The sequence below is a fragment of the Paroedura picta genome, chromosome 2 (genome assembly GCF_049243985.1).
Source record: "Paroedura picta isolate Pp20150507F chromosome 2, Ppicta_v3.0, whole genome shotgun sequence".
NCBI classification, from domain to species: domain Eukaryota; kingdom Metazoa; phylum Chordata; class Lepidosauria; order Squamata; family Gekkonidae; genus Paroedura; species Paroedura picta.
This window is the reverse complement of record NC_135370.1, coordinates 66439054-66459390: the sequence shown is the minus strand read 5'-3', so window position 1 is coordinate 66459390 and position 20337 is coordinate 66439054. Positions and strand designations below refer to the sequence as shown.

Here is a 20337-nt window from a genome sequence, read left to right as displayed (position 1 = left end):
CAGCTTGCCAGATTAGAAGTCCACACTCCTAACCGCTACACCAAGCTGGCTCTCAATCATGGCAGAATGGGGATTTGAAAATGGGTTTCTCAGTCATAGTCTGATATTGTAACCACTATACCATGTGGGCTTTTTTCATAGACAAGAACTATTGAGTTGAATACAGACAAAATTTTCCAGTGGCCAAATGCAACTTTCCTATAGGAAGAAGAAGAAGAAGAAGAGTTGGTTCCTATATGCCGCTTTTCTCTACCCGAAGGAGGCTCAAAGTGGCTTACAGTTGCCTTCCCTTTCCTCTCCCCACAACAGACACCCTGTGAGGTGGGTGAGGCTGAAAGAGCCCTGATATCACTGCTCGCTCAGAACAGTTTTATCAGTGTTGTGGCGATCCCAAGGCCACCCAGCTGGTTGCATGGTGGGGTGTGCAGAATCGAACCTGGCTTACCAGATTAGAAGTCTGTACTTCTAACCACTACTGGTTCTCTATGGGCATGGGCATGGGCTCACAAACCTTTGTTTGTGATGAACTCTGACCAGTTTGGGGTTTGTGAACTGCAGCCTGGTCATGAACCTCCATGAGCGTTTAAGTTAGCTTCTGGGGAGTTTCTGAGAAGCAAAAAGCAGAAGTTTAAATCCCTGTTTTCTAGTCCCCCCAAAGCTGCCCAAACAGCTGAGTCACAAGAGCAGGGTGCTCTCAACACTCAATGATATAGGCTAGATATCAGGAAAAAGTTTTTCACAGTCAGAGTAGTTCAGCAGTGGAATAGGCTGCCTAAGGAGGTGGTGAGCTCCCCCTCACTGGCAGTCTTCAAGCAAAGATTGGATACACACTTTTCTTGGATGCTTTAGGATGCTTAGGGCTAATCCTGCGTTGAGCAGGGGGTTGGACTAGATGGCCTGTATGGCCCCTTCCAACTCTATGATTCTGTGATTCTATTCTATTTCAGGCTGTAAACAGCTGATCCTGCTCCCACACTCAGCTGTTTAAAGTGACTTTCTTGGACAGTAGGTCCCTGTGGCTCACTGCCCAAGAAAACCCCTTTAAACAGGCGAGGCTCATGGAGCAAGCTCGTCTGCATGGCTCAGCTGTTTAAAGATGTTTTGTTGGGTTCAGCTCAGAGCCGTTTAAACTACTACAGTTTGGTCCCTGCAGAAAACTGTGAAGAACAGAAAGCAAGGCTTTAAATGTCTCCAAGCTGGTGAAAAACAGCAGAGAGCAGAAAGCAGAGGCCATTGATTGCTGTCTGTGTCACTTTCCTAGGGGGGAAGAATGCTAAGGGAAATAATACTACAAGCAGATTGTACATTCTTTTTTGCTTAACAAACAAGTGAAGGAAGGAGGACAGTAAACCACATTGAAACAACAACAAAAAATTCCCAGAAATAGACCCACCCAAAAACTGGAGGCGGACACATGCAAACCAACAAAAGGCGACTCTTAAAAATGAATCTTCAAACTATCCTAGGCATGTCATTGCTATTAGTAGCGATTCTTTTGCATATTTGTATTGAACATAGTGCAACTTGTTGTGACAGTTTAAAGAAAACTGCAAAAGAGTAGGAAAAACCTTTTTTTTTAATTAAAAAATTTTTAAAACCATTTTTGATATTTATCCAATCTAGAGGCTTCATACTACCTGCCAGTTACAGGGGTAATGCTGGATATTCTTATTCCCTTCTGTTCCTGAAAAGGGCTTCAAAGATAGAATTTAGTCCCAAAAAGATTGCTGTGGCACCTCCTTCCATTACAAAAATATTACAAGGCTGCAGTTTTTCTTCATTACTTGATTTAGATTCCTGGTGGACATCATTGTATTAGAAATGATTGTATTTGGAATAGGTGGGTTTCCCTTTTAAAACATTTCTCTGATCCTTCAGCAATTTCATTTTTCACTTATGAGTAGTCATCTCTCTTGCTCTGATGCTATCTTATTGTATGCAATTGTTGATATTTATCATTAATTTTGTTTAAGCGTAACTGCATGTCTTCCCTCACAGTTACCAATTCCACAGGCACCAGAATCCACCCGACATTCACCTTCTACTTTAGTTTTCAAAGGTTAATAGGCTGAGTATGTTGAAATCAAAGCAGGCTTTCATTTGGTTCAGCAGTTCAGCTGGCTGGAGAGCAGTCTTTCTAAAGATATATGGGAACATCAAAGCTCCAGTGCATTTAGAGCACTGAGAAGGGGATTTCTGGCACAAGAATGTCTGCTTTGATAGTTGCATGAATCTTCTCTGTGGGCAGTAGAACAGCGGGGCAGCAGCTATGCTTCAGGTAGTGGTTTTGAGGTTTATCTGTTGTAGCAGGAATTGCCAGATACAAAAGGATCTTGTTTTCAGAGTTAATATTCAGAACAATCTTTAGTGAAAAATATACTCTCTTACTTGCCGAATCTTCATTCTGAGCTTCTGTTTGACAAACTTGACTTACTCAGGGTGAATTTGATGGTCTCTAAAGTCTGAGCATGTCAAAAAAGTTCCCAGTGGATCAAATCCAATATTATTGTTCCTATTGTTTGGAGCATGAAAAGGGGAGAGCAAGGGGACTGATGCAAGGCAAAAGATATTGCAGGATCCTGCTCATAGGGGATGTTCGCAAAATAATACCACAGAAGAGCCAATTTGCTGACGTGGTTTCTAAGTATATGTTTTCAAAATCTGTTTGTGACTAGAAGGATTTTTAAAGAGGATGTCATCTGCTTACACAGTAACTTCTGTGTGGCCTACAAGTGGTTTCAGATGCTTGCCAAAACCAAGAAATCTCTCCTCAAGGAAATTGTAGAAGTCTGTGCATGTTGCAAAACATCTCAAATTGAAATTACACTCATTCTTCCTACTCTGCTGTTTTACATGCTCACCACTCCCCTTGCATTGGAAATCTGTAATGTGTCTTTTGGAGAAGGTTCTAGAACCCAAATGTTATGGTTTGCACTTAGCTGAACTAAAACATAGACTTTATCAGACTTTTTATTTACTCTAATAATGGAAGAAAAAATCCAAAAATGTGCTAGTCCTTTGAACATAGCTGAACTCTTGCTGAAATGTACCATTGGGGGCTTGATATTTTGCATTGGAATAACATAGTCATGTTGAGTTATAAAAACATTTGAGGATAAAGTCATTTTCTAAATGTCTTAAATGGCGGGCTACAGGACCCAAAAGTTATTCTATTTTATGCTGAACTACTCTAACTATGAAAAATGGTTTCTTCCTATCTAGTTGGTACCATTCTATGCTTGGCTAAACCCATTACTGCAGGTACTATCCTCTGCTGCCAACAGGAATTTTCCCCTGTCTTCCTCCAAGTGACAACTTTTTAAATACTTAAAAAGATCAATAATGTCCCCACTCAACCTCCTCTTCTCCAGACTGAACATTCCCAAGTCCCTCAGCCTTTCCTCATAGGACTTGGGCCCCAGATCATCCTCATCACTTTCCTCTGAATCCTCTCAATTTTGTCTATATCCTTTTTGAAGTGAGGCCTCCAGAACTGCACACAGTCCTCCAGGTGTGTACCAATGCTGTATACAGTAGAACTGTGACATCTTGTGATTTCGATATGCTGCCTCTGTTGATTCAGCCCAAGACTGCATTCACCTTTTTTACTGTAATCATTAAAGACTATGTTAGTTTTTCCATGATCGATCAAAGTTTCAATGCAAAGCAGAATAAGTCTTTTTTATTCCCAGATCCAATCTTGTGCCTTTTTTACCATTCCTCAGATTAATGTCCATACAACCCAAAATGCACTGGATTTTTGTTGAATTCTGTGTTATCATTTTATTAATCATTATTATATCTTGGTTCTTCATACAAATATCCACAAGGCAGTTAAAATACAAAGAAATTCCAATTGGCCAGGAACATCAACCATATCAGCTGGAAACTTCCTAGAGGCCATCAAATGGAGCTAGACCATGCTATAAGCCAGGGGTTGCCAAACTGTGGTCCTCGAGGTGACTGTAGACTACATTTCCCATGAGCCCCTGCCAGCAGCATACCAGCAATAAACCATATTGAATTAAGGCAGATTTAAAGCAACAATATCAACAAATAAAGCATATGACCTACCAAGATGTTATGGAGATGAATGCTACTGCAATCCCTTAAACCAGAAATAAGGGTTCTCGACACCAAATCTGAGGTGACTTCTAATAGCTCAGAGGAGTGGTACTTCAACAGAAGCAGCTTGCCTTTTCAGTAGCATAAATGGTAATCATTGAAATATAGAACAGTACCCTGCTGGGGTGCATAATTCTTTCTCATGCACAAATGTACCTTCACTGTCTCACCACAGAGGACAGTGTGGCACTTGGGCGTTAATTCGGAAATGTTTCAAATGCACTCTAACCTGTATAATAAGAAAATAAGGTGGTCCTCAAACTATAAACAGAGTAAGACAGTATTCACAGTGCAGCAAACTTGAACAACTTGAGTTATTTATGTTCCAAGTATATCAGCTGTTTTTAAAATGGTAGTTTTGCCTGTGTAATCTTTTTGGTATGCCATGTAATCCCCAGAGTTAATGAGTTCTGCAGGGATGCACTGCAGTGGCTAAAGATCATTTACCTGAATTGCTTTTTAATTTCTGGAATGGGAAGTCACTTGTGCAGCTGTATAATTATAGTGTAATTTACAGCAATCCTGAATCTATAAATTTAGTCATAATGGGACAGAGGAGGAGGGTAAAAATACCTCTTTATTAAATTATCTCACATTCTGAAGTTGATGTTCCAAGAACTCAACAATAAAATGAGGCACTCAGAAGTAAGGAGAGACATTCCTTTTGAAATGATGCATAATAAATCACTCAGTCTGGTCCAAGAGTTTTCTAGTGTTGTTGACTTATCAGGGGGGAGATGTAAATAATGCACTGTTGGGTATCTCTTAATTCACCTATATTGAGGCAGAACATTATCTTTGAAGAGTCATTCTCTCTCAATCAGGTCTACCTCACAAAGGTTGTATAAAGATAAAAATGGAGAGGAGATCATGCATGCTACACTGAAGTCCTTGGAGAATGGGTGGAATCAAAATAATAATAGATGTTACAGGGGGTTCTAAGGTTATAAACAGTGTCACCATATGTGTGACAGCACATAATTTAGTTTTAGACCATCAGATTAGGAATGCTAGAAACTGCATGAGGCCGATTCCACATGGGTGGAAAAGGCCAGGAGGGAGCTCACATATAAGCGAGGCTAATTTCCACTTCCACATGACGCCACTGGCAAGTCCACTGTGGATTGGACCCTCATTTGCCCTGCGCAAAGGGAACATGGAAGAAACCACGTTCCCTTTTTCAAAGTAGGGGCCAACGGGGCCTGTCCAGCAGCAGACCTGTGTGGACAGGGAAGAGCAGGGCCTTCCAGGCCTGGCTTCTCCCCATTCTACAGAGACCCCGAGCGGGCTGAAAATGCCCCACTTGGCTTCACGGTGTTTCACCATGCTGTGGGGCCAAATGGGGCATTTGGTTTTTGCTTTGCATGAAGGCAAGATTGCGTTCTCACTCAATCCCACCTTCCTGCAAAACAACCCCCCCACCGCCCAACCATGTGGCGGAACCTTTCTGCAACAGCTGCATCCCTCGCAGGGACACATTTTGGTAGTGGACCTGCTTCACCACTGAAATGTGTTCCCATTGGGGACACAGAATTAGTGGAGTATCAGCCCTTAGCAGCACCGCCAGTGCAGACTGACAGTGATAAGAAAAGAAAATGTGGTCATTCACGAACCATAAATACTGCAAACTCTATGGGAGTAAGCTGTGGGAGTACCCATGCTGTGGCAAAGGCATGTTAAGGAGGAGAATATAAATGCACCCAATCTTAGTTGGACATCATATGCACTCCCAAAAGGGAAGGGCCACGGCTCAGTGGCAGAGCATATACTAGGCTTTGCAGAAGGTCCCAGGTTTACTCACTGGCATCTCCAGTAAGGATCACATAGTAAATGATGTGAAAGACCTTAGCCTGAGACCCTGGAGAGCCACTGCCAGTCTGAATAGAATATGCTGACTTTGATGGATGACTGGTCTGATTCAGTACAGGGCAGGTTCCTCTGTTTATCTTTGGCACTCCATCTGTGAGCAGGGCCGTGTTCATCCTCATGATGCGAAGAAGGGCTTCCATCTCTAGAAAACCTTTTCCATTCTCAGTTCTTATATTGATACTAGGCATGCTGTGAACTTCAGGATGAACTTGATCACTAGGCAGTTACTTTGCTTGAACTCTCTTGATGGCATGATTTGCTTCAAGTGCAGCACTATGTCAGGCAGCCTTGTGCCTGCACAGTGGCAGTTTGTGCTGCAGGATCAGGTTGTTATTGCTTGTAGTTGCTTTGGCCCAGTAAAAGAACTAAATTATTTCATTTAGTGGAGAAGAGACAGTATGCCCCAGGACCAAAGCTGGATCATTAAATTGATCAGTTTGTATTGTAAAGCACAGAATGGCTTGCAGTTCATTCCCCTTTGTACTACACACTTGGATTCATTCTTTAAATGACCAACTTCAGATAGAATATATTGTCTGTTTTTTACACTTGTGCAGTCAGTGGCATGTATTTGAGTTGTTAAGAACCAATTACAAAATTAGCTATTTATAGAGGTTTTCTCAATCTAGTTTTCTATCCACTGGGGATTCAAAGTGTTAGTTGTTGTTGTTTTAAAAAAATTCAATATACAAGATCCAGTTAAGTAAACAAACAGTAATCATCCTGGGGTTGTGTGATATCTACTAGGATAGTCTATTAAGGCTCTATGCGGGCCTTCCCTTATCCCTGATTCAGAAACTGCAACTGGTAGAAAATGCAGCTGCTTGCATCTTTACCCATGCAATCTTTACCCGTTGCATCTTATGGAGAGCACACATGATCCTGATCCTCCAGCGACTGCACTGGCTACCAATTGAATACCAGATTAGGTTTTACTAAAATTTTGTTTTTTATGCTTCTAATGTATTTTACCTATGTTGTACACTACCTTGGAATTTTATGAGGAAGAAAGGCAGCTAATAAATGCTTTAATAAATTTTATCAAACCTAAACATAGTTTGTGTTTCTATTAGAATCAATAAAATAAAGCAAAGCTGCTGCTGCTGATTGTCATTTAGATGGGGGAAAGCAACACGTTTGGTGTTCCTAGAAAAAAATATCTGACTGAATCTTTTGAACTTTGCATAATCCCTCTTTAGAATGCTAACAAAACACCCACAAGTACAAGGCCCAACTATTGCAAGATCCTGCAGATCAGGGCACCTAATGGATATGCCCATTCCTTTTTCGTTACATGTCTTCTACCTTTTCATTCCCTTCTATTCATCTCACAGGAAGGAACTGTGCATTTTGACTTTTTAAAAAGCTGTGCCCACCTTCAAACTAAACAGGTTTTATTCTTCCTTTGAACCACAAACGATCTTTTTTAGAAATTACCTGTAAAGGGATGTTGTTTTGAAAGGAACTTTGTTGTATTTTAGAAGGACTGAAGAGTGCTTGCACTTGAAAGCTCCCACCCTGAATAAATCTTGTTTGGTCTTAAAGGTGCTACTGGGCTCTGACTTTATTGTATTCCAGTATGAGCTCATGAGAGCCTTATAACTGTTAAATACATTTTTCCTCATCTCAGGTGCCTCAGGACTGTGCATTAGGTTTGTCAAAAGGAAAATATCCACTTCTGGGTTTGTAGTAAAGTTGTATTTTTACCCATTTAGGCATTGTTATTTGTGCTAGTAATGTGAGAACTCTTACACCAACAAGGGCTGATTCCGCACAGGTGGAAAAGACTGAGGGGACAGCCATATGGAAATGGGGCAGATCCCCGTTTCCACATGATGTTTCTGCCAGGCCGCTGCCCTCCTCATCTGCCAGGCCGCAGATCAGGCCCTAGAAGCCCTGGGCTAAGGGAACGCAGAATCTTCTGTGTCCCCTTAGAGCCACTGATGGGGCCAGTAGGAAAGGTATGGCTCCTCCATGTCCTACGATGGCTCTGATACCTTTTAATATATTTAAACAGAGCAATTGTGTTGATTTATAGGTTTAATTGAAAGTGCTGGCTTTAACCTTTACATCTCAGGCAGGTTCCTCTCAGCAGGACCTCTTTTGCAATCCCTTAGGTTAAGATGTTGCAGATGGCCACTACTCATCACAGGAGTTTTCAGTGACAAATATGACACTATGGAATAGTCTACCAGGGACTGTTAATTTTGCCCTGAATTTCTGGTCATTTGAAAGGTGAAGTTGTTTCAGAAGACTTTTCAAGGGGTTACCTGAAGGCCTTGTGTGGTGTTGTTAACTCTTTGTCTACCTGCTGAGAATTGCTATCTTTTGATAGTTGGTAGAGAGCCAGCTTGCTACAGAAGTTAAGAGCAGCGGTCTCTGATCTGGAGAACCAGGTTTGATTCCCCACTCCTCCACATGCAGCTAGCTGGGTGACCCTGGACCAGTCACAGTTCTCTCAGGGCTCTCTCAGCCTCACCTACTTCATAGGGTGTCTTTGAGAGAGAGGAAAGGTATGTGATTGTATTTCTTTGAGTAGTAAAAAGCAGAATACAAAAAAAACAGCTCTTCTGTATTATTTTTGTGATGTTGTAATCTGTAGATATTGAGAGTCCCCTTTAGTCCCGTGGGAGAGAGAATCATGTTAGAAGAGTAACGTGACTTTCTTGGAATATTTTTGAAATAAATATTAAATAAGTAAATAACAATTACTCCAAGCTCTCTGAATTGTCTTAGGTCATTTTAAGTGGCATAATATTATAACTTCTACTCTTGCTTCATTTCTGGGAATCTTTTGTTTAAAGATGAAATACAAGACTTCAAAGCAAGTTGGGGCCAGTTTGTATATTACAACAGGCATGTCTAAAAGAGCAGTCCTAAATTGCTGGCAGTGTCAGAAAACATACCTTTCTGGTGCCTGTACTGCAAATGACAGAAGGGTATAATTATTGGAGTGCAAGTCTGTAGCCCTTAAGAGAGATAAAACACTGATAATTACCTCTATCTCACAGAATCATTAGCAATGGGTCTAGATGGCTCATTTAGGAGCAGTTTCTTGAAGTTTATTCATGAGAGTCTGACATAGGTTTGTTTTCTGTGTGTTTTTTAAAATTATGTTAAAAGGCCAGTCAGTAAAGACTAGGTATCACATTTTCTGTACCCGCAGCATATGGCAAAAAGGTTTTTGTTTTCATCCTTTTAGTATCTTGGACAAAAGTATGCCATGGTATTGAAAAATGTAATAAAACTGGTCGCGGGGGGTCAGGAGGGAGGATTTAGCAAAAAAACAAAAGTGATGCACTAATTTAAAAAATGAAAGTCCTGTTGCTCTAGATTCAGGCAGGAATTACTGCATGCCGCCAACCTTTGAAATGAAGCTCTCCCACCCCACCCCAGCTTCCGTAATGTCCAGATGGGGAATTCCAAGGGTTTAGCTTAATCCAGGCAAATCTGAAATCTAACCCTGTTGGGAGGAAACAATGTGGGAAATAGATTCATATTGAGATGTGCTTTGTGCCTTGAAAAGTGATTAAGATAAACTAGTGAGAGCCTTTCAATAGAGTTTGCAAACTCGCTAGTCCCAGCATGACATGTACTCTTCAGTTCAGTCTCATTCCTTGCGATAACAGATGGAACTGATCTGGTTACACTGCCAATAGCGCCTTCCCTCTCTGCCCCTCTCCCACTGATTTTGGTGGTTGAAAATGCTATTAGCTGGATTTGCAAAACAGCTTGGGTTCTAGTCATTCCAACTGCACTTTAGACTAACTTCATAATTCTATCTCAGTGCATTACAGAATAAGGAAGGTTTCTTAGGTCAGGAAGTGAATTGCAGAACACCTCTGTTTAGTCTGAGTATACATCACATTTGTATCAAGCATCCTCCTGATTGTTCCGCATGAATCATGCTTGTAAATCCATACATTTGGATTATATTTGGAAAAGCATGATGAAATATCTTGTTTGCAAAATTGTGAGGGGAGAGGAGATGGGATTCCCCTCCCTTGGCAAATTTCCCCTCCCTCAGCCCCTACTTGTACTGTATATATTTGTGGCCTGAAAGTTTTTCAATAATAAAATATTTTATTATTAGTCGTCAGGGGATGGACTATGTTGTTATCATACAAATACTTCAGTCAAATTGCTTTCCAAGCAATGTTCTTATCAGGCATTTAGTGGCTGTCCTGTTTTAGTCCCATTTTCATCATAAGAGAACCTAGTCATCACGTCAATGAGCCATCAAGTGAAAATGTGCTGTTTTTGAATGCCAGGTTGATCCAAAATAAAATATCTGCCTATTGATCTGGTTTGTCTCGTTGAGGCCTGGCTGGAGGCTGGGGAGAGAGCAGGGAATGAGAGTCCCCTTTAACTTAAACCACTCTAGAAAAAGAAGAAGAGTTGGTTCGTATATGCCGCTTTTCTCTCATGAAGGAGGCTCAAAGCGGCTTACAGTCGCCTTCCTTTTCCCCTCCCCACAACAGTGTGAGGTGGGTGAGGCTGAGAGAGCCCTGATATCACTGCTCAGTCAAAACAGTTATCAGTGCCGTGGCGAGCCCAAGGTCACCCAGCTGGCTGCATGTGGGGGAGCGCAGAATCGAACCGGCATGCCAGATTAGAAGTCCGCACTCCTAACCACTACACCAAACTGGCTCTCTAGATATATTTATATTCCAAATTAACAAAATATTTTATTTATCATGGGAATGGTCAGATGAAATCAGGGGTAAAATTTCTGAGGTAACTCAATGCAGGTAAAGTCAGATTCAAATGAGTAGCCGTGTTGGTCTGAAGTAGCACAATAAAATCAGAGTCTAGTAGCACCTTTAAGATCAACAAGGATTTATTCAAGGCGTGAGCTTTCGAGTGCAAGCATTCTTACTCAGACTATGAACTGACCATCATGACAGTGGGAATATATAAGCAAAAGTTAATCCTGTTACATTAGTAAACTGTGTCACAGCATCCAAATACAGCCATGTGTTAATTATTTGCTAAACCAGCCAATCAGACCCCTCGAATTCAGTTGTAGTTCACAAATTATCATTTCTCATATTTCTCATATGTATTCCCACTGTCATGATGGTCACTTCATAATCTGAGGAAGAGTGCTTGCACTCAAAAGCTCACACCTTGAATAAATCTGTGTTGGTCTTGGTGCTACTGGACTCTGATTTTATTGTTCAGGTAAAATCAGTACATGATCAGGCTATGATCATGTTTCAGGCTAATGAGAATCTCTTAACCTTTTCACAGTGACTTAAATCTTTATGTTGTCAGGTTTTTGTTCCAATCCCCCCCCCCCCAACACTTCAGTATAATTTTTGGGAGTATTCTCTAACTCTTGGTTTTCAAAAGGCTGGTGAACTATTTCCAGTATCCAAACTCTTTCTCTTGAAACACATTCTGAGTTTTTAGTTGACTCTCAAAATTTCTACAAGCAGTTTCTAACAACACTAGAGCAGGGATCTCTGTATTCTTCGCAGTTATCATCCTGTTTAGTCTGGGTAGGGAAATTCCTTCTCTCTGTAGAAGATCTATCCCTTTTCGTTGGCCCTAATAGGAATCTCAGTCTAACTATTTTGGATACTAGTGTATCCTTTCCTTCTGAAACTTTAATCAGTTAAACTTGAGAACTTATACTGGAGTGTCTACCAGACACATAAACCAAAGCCTCTCATCTTAACAATTCTGAGATTTTGTGAAAACTCTTGCTTGCTCTTACTGGAGCTTGTAAAATTACTAAATTACTTCAGAGTTATTATTGATTCATCTCTGACATTTTATCTCTGATTCCACCTGACCTTTCCCCCTCTACTTTGAATCAAATAATCTTGTTTATTTTTGAATTTTCAAAAGCCTTTTGTGTACCATTTTCAGAAATATAAGTTAAGGAGGTGATCTTGTCTCTTCCCTTGAATTACCGGTCTGAGCCAGCATCAAAATGTAATAACATGACGGGATGGGGCATCCATAGACTTTCAAAAAATAGATAAAGGAGGCTGCTCAGTCAGAAAGAAAAGGAAGAAAAATGGGGGGGGGGATCCTGCAAGAGAGGGAGAGGAAAGATAGCCATAACTGCCAAATCTTCAGATGGCTCCTGGAGAATTTCTGGAATTACAGTTGATCTCCAGTAGACAGATCAGTTTCCCTGGGAAAAGATGGCTGCTTTAGAAGGTGGCATTATACTCTACTTCCCCGAACTCTGACATTTCCAGCCCCGAATCTCCAGGAGTTTTCCATATTGCAATTAGCAACCATATTCAGCCTGTTGGTTACAATAGGCAAAAGCATTCCAAACTTTATTCTGGTTTATGTTTTCAACTGCACTGAATGACAGCCGTTAAAGTATTACTGGAAAATCATTTTGTCACCTAATTGGGTTATATTGGCTCAGTCGTTTGATGGCATTTCATTAGTATTTTTTTTCTAAATCTTTGTTTCCTATTAGAAAGAAGATATAGTCAACTCCATTTTGTAGTTTTCCGTATAGAATCTAAAGTTCTCAGATGCTTATGGGTTTTTATATTTTAGCACTGTTGAATTCTCAAAATGTCATTCCCTAGTTTATTTGAACTCTCCCTGTACCCCAATGTCAGCATGTACAAAAGATTATTGCAGTTCCATAATCTCATTTTAGTACACAAGAACAATTATCTGTTATTAATTACAAATTATGCTTATCACACTGCTCTTTCTATAATAACAGCTACAACATGTTTGATTTTTCCCCCTAGCATAAGAGCAGATTTATTCTAGTGTTCAATTTACATCTAATTGTTTATATGGCTAAAAAGGTTTAACAGACAGTAAGGAAAATTGATTGTCTGAATCTATTAGAATTATAATAATAAAATCAAAGTTGTGCTCCTTTAAAAGACCATCCTTGGTGCACCAGTTCTGTATCCATCACAATAAAATCCCAGTCAACAGGATGGTTCTTATAAGTAAGCCATGCTTGAGTGACTGAAAAAATAAGGGGTTAAACTGATGACACAGATCATTCTGTCTGCCTATAAAATGCAAATTGCATGTTCATGCAGTCTCAGTTAGTCTTGGGACTATGCAGGAAAGAAAGAGGGTTCAATTCCACACACCTATGATATTAAAAATCAGTCCATGCCATTAATATTTTAAATGAGAAATAGCAATACGGCAGAAAAAAGAGAACTGATTTTAGATGGTGAAATGGAATGGAGGCTGAAGACTTAAACCTCTTCTTTCTTTTCTGCACAGGGCTAGCATTCAGTTTGCATTTTATGAATGGATGTTTAGAGATACATGATCCTTATCTTGCCTGTAAGCTGCTAGCCTTAAGCATCTTCCACTGGTGCATGTCCAGCCATTGAAGTGGCTGGAAGTGCTGATTTATACTGTAATTACCAAGATTATTCTGCTTATATTCCATGCATTTTAGTTAGACATGTGCCAGCATCATGCTTTGAATTATTTGAATATTTTCAGAAAAGAAAATCAGCACCATTACTTGTGTGTGCACTGTTAAACATATCACAGGTCTTTGAAGAGCATCTGTATGCCACATTGTTTATGTGCTTCAATACTTTATTGTATCAAGTATTTGATTTGCATGGGAGGCTGCATAATAACCATGTGCATGTAAGGTTTCCACTGAATCTGCCTGGCCACGCATGCTTTGTTTATACGGGTAGCTCTGTCATTTGCAGAATGGGAAGGCGACTGTAAGCCGCTTTGAGCCTCCTTCGGGTAGGGAAAAGCGGCATATAAGAACCAACTCTTCTTCTTCTTCTTCTTCTAATGGTGTTCAGGTTCGTTTAGTTAAGAATTTTGCAGGACAGAGTTCTTTCCCTTATACTGTATGAATTTCAGATTTATGAATTTGTCGCTCATTAGATGTACTATTGTTTCTTGGTGATTAGGAAAATTGGCTTTGGTTTCAGTTAGATTTTGACCATTAGTTGTAGGATAATTGGAAAGCATTAGCCTTTTGTTACTACAAACATGCTTTATTATATTTGTTTTATGCTGTGAATGGTTATGTAAAGTTTTCAACTAGTTGTCCTGCAGGGTCACCTAACAAGAACATAGAAGCCAGACCTTCCCCTGAAGTTGTCTCTTAGCACTGGTATTCAGAAGTCTGCTGCCTCTGGGTGTGGATACTCTGGTTAGGAGCCATTATACTTTCAAAGAACCTGCAGCAGTAACATAATAAAATGTTAAAAGCCAGTAAACCCCATAAAACCCCCACTTTATTGTAAAGCGGCGACAACCTCTAATCTATTGGTCCCCTCCCACATTGTTCAGCTGGAGGCCAAGTCTTCTTCCACTGGGAAATGGGTACAAATCTACCAAACCATGGGAAGGGGTCCTAGCTGGAATGCCGGGGTTCTGCACTGGCCTCAGCCATGTGCCTGGTGGAAGAGCTCTGTCTTGCAGGCCCTGCGGAAAGCTGACAGATCCGGCAAGGCCTTTAGCTCTCCCGGGAACTCATTCCACCAGGTTGGGGCCAGGACCAAAAAGGCCCTGGCCCGGGTCGAGGCCAGGCGAACATCCCAGCAGCCCGGGACAACCAGGAAATTCGTGCCTGCAGAGCGAATGGCCCTGTGGGGGGCATAAGCAACCAAGGAGGCCCGTAGGTAAATAGGACCCAAGCCGCGTATGGCCTTAAAGGTTAATATCAAAACCTTGAACTTTACCCGGAAACAGACTGATAACTAGTGCAGATGGCGAAGCACCAGCTGAATATGGGCTGTTCTTGATCCAATAATTTCCTCCCGCTACAATGCGATCTGAAGGTGACATCCTGCCTACAGCCAAAGAATTAGTGGATGGAAACCAATGAATTCCACCCAGTGGCCCACAGTGTTTAAACTGTGGTAAACACAACTGTCAACAGTAATGGTAAGAGTAAAACGTTCACAATACAGTTATGATTACCACACCCAATTCTCCTGTTAACTTTGCAGAGTTCTGATATAGCTTGTTTTTAAAGACATGTTCTATATTGTGATGTTTTAATTGAAAGCTGCGTCAAGCAAGACTCTGTTGGTAGCAAGGAAATGTACCTTACACACCCATCTTTGTGCTTCAGGATGTTCTGCTGACTACTGCTGTCCCTCTCAGTAATTTATGAAAGGATATAGCTTAATCTAAACCAGAGGGGGAATAGTAAGTACCCATTTTTGCCTATTCTGGTGACTCATCTGCTAAGTAGCAGAGTTGGCTTGGTGGAGGTGAAGCTGGAGAGGTACAGCAGCCCAAACAAAATAAAGGGCAGGAAACTCTAAGTGGGAAAAATCATCCTCAGTCCTGACTTGGCAAAAAACTTCTCCCTTCCTCTACTTTCAGCCACAAGGCCTCCCAGACTCAAAGGCAAAAGTGCTGCCTGTTACAAGAATCCAATCCTACCCGCACCAACTGACCAAATGTACCAAAACATCAGACTATTATAGCTAAGAGCATGATAGAATTCATTTGAAATTACGGTTCACTACAGATGCCTGTTACATATATACATGGATTTCAAAAGTTCGCTGTTCATATACATTTCTGGGACTATATTATCTGTTTTATTTTTATCCCACACTTCATCCAAGTTGCTCAGATTGGCATTCTCTTCCATTTGATCCTCAAACCAAATTTGAGAGTAGGATTGGGTGCTTTTGCTTCATGGCCAAATGAGGATTTCAACCAGTGTTTGCATATCCTAATTCAATACTCTAACTACTACGTCATACTGTTCTGACTGCCTACACTAACACTGGATGGCCCTTTGGGGATATACTGAACTGCCTGGGACACAGAGAGAGCCCTTGATTCAGCAAATCCTGGTTCTGTGAAGAAATGACTCTCCTATCTTTCAATTTTCAAAGTTATTACTAGGCTCAAATGTTTCTCACAAATCAGAACACAATTGGAAAGAGAGACTAGCACAATCTGAACAGTAAAAAATTGTCCATGGCAATTTACCATTGTCACTGATTTGGCAATTGTTTACAGAATCAGCATGACATGGAATCACCCCTCATGTTATGCGGGCTCATTGTGGATTTTTACCCATAAAATTGCACCAAAATATATCTTGCCTGGAGTTGAGGGGATTTTAATCTAATGATGATCACAATGAGGATGGAGTTGACTAATTCTGCCATTTCTGGACCCCAGATCTGATGCTCATCAGCACTATTTAATTTTTCATATGTTTTTCAGGACTGAGATTTTATCTGTCTTCAGCTAGTTTATTTAAGGCAGCTGTGGCCAAAAGCCAGCAGGATTTGTTTGGCTTGCAACTGTGTTACCTTGTAAGCCCCCTCTCACTTTTCCTTTATAAAAGCAGAAAGCAGTCAGAGAAGGGTGGATGTTGTTGTGCAATGCATCTTGTTTATCTCTTATTTACAGCAGAGATTTGTACTGGGCAGGCCTCAGTGCTTTGCTGACAATTTCCCAAGAGTAGTGGGTACCACTAACCAGCCGAAAAACAGGGGAAAGGAATATAAATAATGCAATATTCATAGTATATTTATTAACAATGTGCAGTCAACCTCCTGATCCGTTTAGAGAATAAAAGGCTTTATATTTCAACCTTTTTGCTACTTGTTCAAATTCAGATGCTAGGGGAGCTTGAAGATGGTAGTTGTGTGCTAAATTAAGGCCCAACACTTTGCAAACTGCCTTCGTCCACACTTCAGTACCGCAGACTACAGAATTATCTTCCTCATTTTGCAAAGAGACTCACATCTTCTTGTTGGAATGTTCATCTCATTTTTTTATTTTTAATTGTTCCCAGTTCCAAATGCAGAAGACAACGCAGCCACAAAGGCCATTTGATCGAATGGTTTGTGGGCCTATGTATGTATGCATTTATTCCATTTATGAACCACTTTTAGCCACAATGGGTACCCAAAGTTGCTCATAACTATTTCACAGCAGCTCTATAAGGCCGGTTAGGCTGAGTTTACAAATGCTGCCTGAACATGAGTGGAACCACAGCACGGAGAGGAACTTCTGTATGCCTCCCCACACACACACACACACAATTTTCACGGCATTTGATCTCTTGAAATCAGTGTGTGGGGAGAATAGGCGTCCCTCCCTCTTTCCATTGGGTCCCAAACAGGTTCAGGTCTGCTTTGTCAGACACTATATATATCAGTGTGCCTCCCCATACTGTCATTTGTCCTCTAATCATATCAAGCAATTTAGTCAGCAGATAGCACGAAGGATTCACCTACCAAATAAAGGCAATTTCCACCGATTCTTCCCTTCCACAGTGCATATCCACTCTCATGCTATTCCTGAGGGCCTCTGACCTTTAGGAGCAGCTTTGGGGGGTATCATTTGGGGCTTCAGTGAAATGGGGAGGGCAAGGAAATCCAATAACAAAACCCTTGCATCAGTGGTGATGTATTATGAAACCAAGCATCAGTCAGCAGAGGTGCATAGGGGGAGGGGAGAATGCAGAAAGTATAGTTTGTGACATTTCTAGGGAAAGACAAAGGTAAACAAGATGATCACAGTGGCCCTTCAAACTGCTATTATTACTAATAATACAAATTATTCAGTGAGCAGTTCTAACCAGATCTACTCAGAAACAAGTCACAATTTATTCAATGGGGTCTTACTCCCAAGGAAGCATTCTTAGGATTGCAGTACTAATAATGTTAAACATTTACCATCTGCAGAAGATAAAGAAAGTGTCCGATTTGTTAAGCTCCAAGTTATTTATTTTATTTATTTATCGTGTGGTGCATGTGGTATAGGCAGGAGATGTGAGGATTGTCTGACAACTAGGCAAGGGACAGTGGGAGGTGGCTTGCCATTGCCTGCCCCCATGTCATGATCCCAAGTGTTCCTTGGAGGAACCACCACCAAATCTTTGGAGGTCTCCCATCCAGATACTAGCCAGGTCTGGCCCTGCTCAGCTTCCGAGATCTGACAGGATCAGGCTAGTCTGGGCTATCCAAGTTAGGGCAGCTCCTAGTTAATAGGTTAATGAAACATATTAATAAATGCTAATTCAGTAGTTTCTCATGGGAGTTTTCCTTTGAAGTGCCTTTATTGAATAATAGTGGCCCTCAGGTCAGCAGTAGAGTGTACTGGTAGACTCAGCTATTCTGCCATAGGTTTCTGAATGTTGTCAGGTTTGATGTTAAATTTGAGTCCATTTATTCTTTTTCATAGAAACTGTCCTGTCATATGTGTGTAGATAAATATGTACAAGTCAGTGTCGTAGATGTGACATTGTGATCTGTAATTTGTGTTTCCTTTGCTGTAAAACTCCCGAGATTTATTCATACAAGCAATGGAGATATTGCCAGCAAAATTATTAATATCAAGCAGACACTGCCATTTGTTTTTTTATGAGTTCCCCTTGCCAATACTTCTTTACTGCTTTTCCATCTCCCTTGGTGATACAGAACGCCTGAGTAATTGCATTGTGAGCACTGTAGATATCTGTCTGGTCTGTAGTGCTGAAAAGCAAACAAGTTAGATAGATCAGCTGTATGCCCATGGCCAGCCAACACCTAGGAAATGAGATCTCTCCACCCCACAAGTTCTTCCTCTCCTTTGAAATTTTTAAAAATATCCAGACTCTTCATATTTCTAGGGAAAAAAAGGATTAGGAGCCATGACAAGTTGGGAATGTGATGGCCTAAATAGCTCATTGCTAAGGCAGGCTGGAGAGCTTTTGTTTCCTGGGACATTCTTATGACTTGCTGACCCTGACGGTAGCCCCGCTAAGGCCTCTGATCCCAGCTCTTTGTTAATGCAGTCGGGGAAGTCATTAAAATTAAAGTCGTATAACTGCAACGAAAAGGTTATTTCCTCCTCATGCAAGTTAACTCTATTCACTCTTCCTTTTGTCCTGTCTATGTAGAAGCTTCATTATTTGCCTGACCATGGAGAGTCAGGGAGGAGGGGAACAGAGAGGAGGAGGGGTGGAATTTCTGTTGGAGGCAGCACTTTTGGCATGGGCGATTTCAACAAGACGGTAGTTTGTCATTTTTTATTAATGAACTAGCATCTAATTCATTATAGATCTGTGAGTTGAGCTCAGGCAGCGACAGTAGGGGCTGTACCTGCTGTTGAAAAGACCCCTCTCCACTTCCTCTTTTTCATTTTAATAAGAACTCTTTTGCCACAGAAAGGGACAACTAGACCAACCAGTATACCAGCATGGCACATACCATGCACAAATACAGGGGAGCGGGGGTAGAAGTGCAAATATGTTATTCAAATATCTGTCTAAAATTTTAGTGACGCAGAATTCTTCCAAATTATATAGGGACTTGAGTTCACTCTGGTGACATGAGACTGCAAAATGTCCTTTGATAGAGAAGGAAGGAATGCATGGAGGACTACAGCACGACTCCAGTGGCCCCTTTACAACCAACAAAGCTTAATTCTGGGTTTAAGCTTTTGTGCACATGCACACCTCATCAGATACATTGAAACAGCTTTCTTCAAGCCTCACATATAGGTACTGCTCTTTTGGCCACAGCCTTAAGCCTAGACACAATTCAGAAATGCACTGTGAATCCAGATGAGGCCTTAGAGGGACTGCTGTTTCAGACTTGCATATAACCCTCTGTAAATGAAACCTAAACTTCAGGACAGGGGACATGAATTGGCCAGAAGGCAAAAGGCTCAGTGAGCAGTGGTGGGAGGGAAAGGGTGTTTTCAGATATAGGAGGGGAGAAACAGGATGGCATAGTTAGGCAAGTATAGTAGTTGGTGTCTCGTGATACTTTTATTCAGACCTGTATGAAAACTTGAAAACTGGGTTCTTATCTATATTTGTATAACTAGATTTATGAACGGAAGAAACAGAGGGACTGCCTTACTATGTCCACTGAAGAATGCTCTGCTCCGTAAGTGCGAACAGACTGGTGATCCCTGGCCCAAGAGTTGTATGTTTGGCCTCAGCCAGGGCCAGGGCCTTTTTGGTCTTGGCTGCAGCCTGGTGGGATGAGCTCCCAGAAGAGCTGTGGGCCCTACATGAACTGCCCAGAATGACCTGCAAAATGAAGCTCTTCTACCAGTTGAGGCTAGTAAGCTAGGATACCATCAATGGGGCCCTCCTCCATAACCTTCGCCCCTCCTGGGCTGTGAAGGAAGCAAAGCTGTTCAGTTGGCAAATCTGACAGCAGCAGTGTATTGGCTCATTTTAATGGTTCTGTTATTACCTGTTTTTATAATTGTTTATTGTTTATTTTATAAACTGCCCCAAGATGGCTGTGCCAAGAGGTCATGATATAGAAACTGAATGAACAAACAAACAAATAAATATGCTCATCTGCGGTGGCAAGAACTTTGTTTGCACAGAAGCAGCATTACTGGTATTAATTGATTCACAAATGAAACCTA

General features: G+C 41.1%; 1 protein-coding gene across 5 annotated transcripts in view; it reads left to right on the top strand.

Annotated features, from left to right (window-relative positions):
* Positions 1–20337, top strand: part of GLI2 (GLI family zinc finger 2) — a 248677-nt gene that overhangs the window by 80082 nt on the left and 148258 nt on the right. The window contains exon 1 of one of the 5 annotated variants that reach the window (XM_077320548.1): positions 8417–8507. The exons of the other annotated variants lie outside the window; for them this stretch is intronic. The gene's annotated coding sequence lies outside the window, so the exon portion shown is untranslated. Of the gene's footprint in view, positions 1–8416; positions 8508–20337 lie in introns of those variants that run through there. 5 annotated transcript variants of the gene reach the window in all.